Source organism: Rhipicephalus microplus, chromosome X (assembly GCF_043290135.1).
Source record: "Rhipicephalus microplus isolate Deutch F79 chromosome X, USDA_Rmic, whole genome shotgun sequence".
Classification (NCBI taxonomy): Eukaryota; Metazoa; Arthropoda; class Arachnida; order Ixodida; family Ixodidae; genus Rhipicephalus; species Rhipicephalus microplus.
Genome location: NC_134710.1, coordinates 140,018,771 through 140,024,932, shown reverse-complemented (window position 1 = coordinate 140,024,932; position 6,162 = coordinate 140,018,771).

The following is a 6,162-nucleotide window of genomic DNA, read 5'->3' as shown; positions in this document are numbered from 1 at the left end:
TACCCTTTAGATCGGGCGGTGGCTAGCGCCACTAAGCCGTAATACTTAATGAATTCAAAACTATATTTATTTATTTTTTCCTTAAAAAGTGAGTTTGAGGATTCGTACTTTGCAGTGAAGAGTTTAATTTTCACTCGTGCCTTGACTTTAGCCACCAATCAGATAACCTTCTTCTAGTTAAGTCTACTTGCTTAAAGTCTATTTTGCCCTTCCGGTCGCTAAACCCCAGTGCTTTGAAAAACTCTGCGCCATCCTGAACTATAGGGTGAAGCCCTTTACAGAACATTATCAAGTGTTCGGCAGTTTCTTCTTCCTCTCTGCTTATTGTGTAAGTCAACGCCTCCTGTACTTTGAAATGCCTGGAGCGTCGGCGCCGATTCCTCCGCGCGGCCCTCTCCCGTTTACGCACTCCACCGCCGCGCCGCGGTGTTCTGACACTATCTAGGGAGCCTACAGCCCAGTGTTTTCCCACAATACCCTTCTTACCTCAGGCCAGCACCGTCGAAGCCGCGAGGTGAGAGAACCATTTCAAAAAGGAAACGCGAATGTTCACCGACGAAATCAGCTTCCAATGGCGTGTCTGAAAACCTCACTCGTGTTTGTTCAACGCAGCAGAATGTGTCGGACTCAATGTTGTCCATTGATTGCGTGGACGTGCCCGTGTGTGACAACAGCAGCGTCGCCTCTCAGGACTTCATGCAACAATGCTGCACGTCCCGTGCCAGCGAAAATTCCGATGAGAGGCCTGATCCAAATAGCGCAGATAGACTGCTACATGCCGGCCAGGCCACATACGCCATGAGGTCATTTGGCACGCAGACTAATGAGCGAAGTTCGTCAGTGGCTTTCTTGCAGAGCAAAAAGTGGCGTGAGAAAGAAAAGACCTTAAAGGCACAGAATGAGAGGTTGCGTTCAACGGTTGACGTGTACAAGAAGGAGCTCGAACGCTTGAAGGAGGAGTGCCACGTCAGCAAATTTCTTAACGTCGTCAGAGACTCGGAGCTTGCGTGCACGAAGGCCAAAAGTATTTTGAACCAAGTGATTAATTATAAGGCCAAGAAGCCTATATGGTCAGAAACAACTATTAGGCAATGTACCATTTTACGTCATGGATGTGAGAAGTGCTGTTTCTGGACTAGAAAAAAATTTGAAGACAGGAATAGTCGCATCATCCGACAGAAGCAACGTCAACAGCTCTACTTCCTTCTGCTCTTCCCGGGCTGTTAGTGGAAGTGAAGTGAGGGGCAGCACAGCAGCTGTCTGTGCGAACGCCAAAAGGGCGCAACAAGTGCTGCAAGAAGCTTGCTTGTCATCGAAGCCTTTTTTGCCGACTCCCGATATGGCAGCCATATCACTTGTTGGGGGCTACATAGCTCGCGTAGTGAGCGAAAGAAGTGCGTGTGAGAACTGTGTGTCTTTAGTTAGGAAAGCAAAAGGAAACTCTGCTGTGGATGGATTGATTTCCCACCAAGACAGGGGTGGCCTCTATTACCCAACACAATAACTCATTACAGTTCTTTATGGACTGAAGAAATACGTGGACATAATGCTGTCAGACAGAAAAGCTCTCCTGAAACCAATGAAGCAGTGTTTGCAGCACAGTGTCAGTGCAATCACAGGCTTGCCTGTGTTGAAATGTAAAAGCTGCAATGATGACCAGAGAGAGGCTTTTGTTAAAGTAATATGCAAAAAATTTATGAAGCCCCTATTTTCAAACCATGCATTAGACATAAGTGACAGAAATGCAGTGGCTAAGATGTATCACAACAAACCGCTGTCACGCAAAGTACTGAAGCTTTGAAACGGCATATATTGGTTCTGTTCTTTGATTTTTTTCAGTGAAGTGATTTCTTTAGACTGCAGACATCAACTGTGATAGCAGTGTCATGGATTGGGGAACTCTTCTTCCACCCTATTCGCTCTAAATTGTTAGTTTCGCTAAATATGCATGATGATGCCCCTCGTTTTTTACCATTGTCATTGACAACAAAGTCATTTTCTGCTTTACACTTTCTTTGACTACCAATATTTTGCATTTTTTTTTCTTCACAGCCGAGGTTGCTGCTATTTTGTATAGCTGTGATACTTACTCCTGTGATAAAATATATACACGTTCCCTTTTTTTTTGTTTACAATTTTCTGGCCATTATGTGCATGAACCTGCAGTGTTGATCTTGCTTTACATCAATGTTATTTTTTTTATGTTGAAGCAATATCTATTCGTATTGCGTTATCTGCAGCACACCCCAGCTCCTGGCAGATAATGCTTAGGCTGGCCTTTTGCTGCAGTGAATAAATATTGTGCTATTGTAGTTCCACTTGATTTACTTTTTATTTTTGTTTTTGACTTTATTTTCACTCTGCTAAGCCCTACAAACCTTAAAGGACAAAATTTTCACAAAGATGAGCGCTGCGAAGCTCCACAGAGTGACTAGCGTAGTGACTTTCTGTGGCAAAGCGTAGTGTCAGAAGCTGGCGCTGCCTCGCGGCAGTCTGGTAAAACACGGTGGCCGCAGGTGAACAATAGGATAGCGGCCGACGTGCCAGGCATCTCAAAGTATAAGAGGCGTTGTATAAGTACACGATTGTGTGGTGTAAAGATGCCTCTTCCCAATGTTCCCAATAAGGCAATATGAGATTCCATCGAAGCCGAATAAATTAAATCTGTATGAGACGCTGGCACCAAAAAGGTTTTAAAAAATTGCTGGAATGAAAATTATTTCCCAGAATTGAAGCTGTACCTATGGCAACACGGAGGAAGGAAAACACAAAGGAAAGAAGTGTGGCAGCTTGGGCTAGTTGGTATGGCATGACGATAGTTATAGCGCGGGAACAAAACGACGTCGTGTCCTTCTTGTCTCTGTGTCGTCGTTTTGTTCCCGCGCTATAACTATCGTCATACAAAGGAAAGAATGAGGGCAGTTTTCTTTCTGTATGTATGGCCAACGCCTCCTCTAGAAAGATGCCTGAGGAATGGCTCGCGCTCCCAGCGGAGTTGGCCTGCCTTCAGTTTTAAAGAATCTCCGTGTGGTGGCGCTCGCGACCGACACTATTATCACGGCGACGGGTGGTACCAGCTGAGCGTTTTTCATCTGCGGCTCCTAGGGGCGCGTCAGTCGAAAGTTGTTCGAGACCTGCAATTGTGCTCCCTAGTTGGAGGCTATGCAAAGTGTTGCGTTGTTGCACCGTCCGCCACAAGTGAAGCTAGCGACCGAGAACATTTTCAAAATGAAGGAGGAAAAGAGCGTGGCAGCTGTTTTTTTTTTTTTTTCATGCGGCAGGCATCTTCCTAGAGGAGGCGTTGGTATGGCAATATGATGGCTGCGGCGGCTACCTTACTAGGGGCATAATAAAGTATCGTCATTCAGCAATTAAGAACGGAGCGTTTCCCTCGCACGCCGAACGAGTTAATTGTGGAAACTTTTTCAGATCACATAATGCTTCAAGTGCGTCTTGGTGTTACTGTTTTTTTCTTTAGTAAGCCTTTAATTGGAGGCAAAGTTCTTTGGAGATTCAATACTTGTTTCTGTGCGTTATTTCGTCCCATACTTGTTTCTGTGCGTTATTTCATTGGGAACAACTATCTTTTAATATAGAAATAACGTAGCTTTTAGACCACAATACCAAAGCCAGTTGGTCTCTAAGTGGGCACTACCAGAAAAGAGCATGTTTCCGACATCTTGGCCTGGCAAAAGCTGGCTTCACTTCTGCTGGCAAGACATTGCGGAAGCTTCTTCACTGCAGCACTTTTTCTTTAAACCTCCTGGCACCTTCCTCCGTGCCTCCTGGACTAGCTGGCACTGGATCACTCTCGCAAAGAGAGAAGATATTTTGCGCCGATCGTTTATGCCTTTGTTTATGTAAGCTAAAAAAGAAAGAAAGCTTGCTCTCAGCTGGGGTGTCTTCTTTATATAAATAATCTTCCCATTAAAAATGTATTCTCTGTTTCTAATTTTACTGAGGTATCGTTGCACGCACGCACACGCACACACACACACACAAACATTTGACATGCTACTTTTTTGAGAAAAACAAGAAAAACTGGCTTGACACCCTCTCCGCTTTGTTCTTTTTGTGGGGGGAGAGAAAACTTTTTATCTCTTGCCGAAAATTTTCTGCATTAAGAAAGATATCTCTGGAAATGCCATTACACATCATTGGATTAAATTTTGCACGTACCCTTGGGCACAGCAACTGGAAAGTATGCGAGGCCGTGCAAGATTTCATTGAACAGTCAAACAGATTTACACAAAAACCTCAATTCCAAAGGTTCTTGGTTAATTGTAGGGAAACTGTGAAATATGAGAGACCAGGCTAAGAAGGACACATAAAGTAACTGCCTGGTCTCTTGTATTTTTTCACGCTGTTTCCCTACAATATGTCGTACCAACATACCCAAGCCAGAATAACTCTGGCCCAAGTATACCCAAGCAACCACTTTAGTTCTTAGTTGACCAATGTAGGCCAGAGAAAATTTTCTTCTATATTAATACTATATTTCTATTTCAGTATGAATTAATTCATCTAATATTTTTTTTCCTCAAGAATAATTTCAAATAATTTTTTGTTGTACAAAATGAGAAATTATTTTCTACTCTAGGATTTATATGCATATATATTCTTCCAAGCTACCCAATTTTGGGCCAATCCCCCAAGGTAAGTGTGAGCCAGAAGTTTAGGATTTGCATCTACAAGTCGGAGAGCCATGCAATTTCTTTCTTACTGCAGCTCACCTTTTGAGAATTTTTCAGTATGAAGCATCTAGCTCACAACAGCTTCCAAAATCACCAGCATTCTACTAGCTCTGCTGATACTGTTACTTCTGATTGGAGATTTTGTACACTTCCAGTCCTGGCCATACACTGTGACTTGTTTGCAAGTCATGTAGCAATGCTCAAGGCAATAGTTCCCAAAACATACAGGGCAGATGGCCAGGATTTGTGATAAGTCGCATGCTAAATATCTTCCTGCTTACATGATTTTCAAGTGACAGATGTTGCACCTTTTGTCAATGAAGCTGGTGTAAACTCGTTTCTCAACTGCAAAGCTATTCCAAGTTCCTGCCATCAGTCGCCCTAGTCTGCCTCTAAGAGCACTCGACGGTAACTGCCATGTGGACAATTATAAAGACCATGTGCTGTATAAAGACAAGTATATGTATGGAGACTATCTACTGGAGGCTAGGACTCTACCCATAGATTGGCAAAAGAAAGTAGAACTCACTCAGACTCGCTTGAGAAATATATCTAGTGCTTTGGACTCGCAGAAACTCGGACTCAATGCAATTTTCCTCGGCCGAATTCACTCAGACTTGCGGCTGGATCTGAGTGAGCGAGCCCAAGCAAGTCAACTCATGAGCGAGATCGCCAACCTATGGCTCTACCACACACAACGAATACAGCTGCACGCCTCGTTGCTTCCGGTGATAACTGTTCGTGCAACAGAACATCATGTACTGCAGCAAGTTTGTCGTGTCGCAGACTTGTAATGTTGCTTTTTAGTGAGACCTATTCCCAGGGTCATTGTATTCATTATACAATAGCAGGAGGAACAAATATACAGGACAGGGAGGATAACCAGTTCTAAAATAAAAGAATTTTTGACTGGTTAAAAACTTTTACAAAGCGTCTCGTACTAGCGAAGACAAAGCAAATGAAATGGCCATGCAAGGAGACAAGTTACCTTTTCCAAACAGATGCTTTTGCCAGTCACTTGAAATCAACATGACTCACATCACTTCTTTAGAATGCTTTTATCAAGGCCCAATCTACCGCAACCGCTTCTTCATCGAATTCCTTGTTTTCTTGCTGCACATCGCATTTTTAGACAAAGTTCTGTGTGCTGTGCACTTCTCAGGAATCATTATGTTGATTGTGCCACTGCACATTATTTGTGCAGCAAAAGTTCAGGGCATGCCACAGCAATGCGATTTTCTGCGATGTCACCTTTGAGACCACAGTAGTTCCAAAATGGAGTCAATTCTAAAATTTTGGCTGTTCTTACCAAGTAAACTGGTGCAATACTTTACAGACAGGATTGTCACTAGACTATGTGATCTATACAGCAAACTTGGTTTGCATTTCTCAAACACTGAGGAGCTCTTGAAAAATTTGATTGGAGCATGCAGTCACTTTAGCGAGCCAGCTAGACCTCAGTCCATCT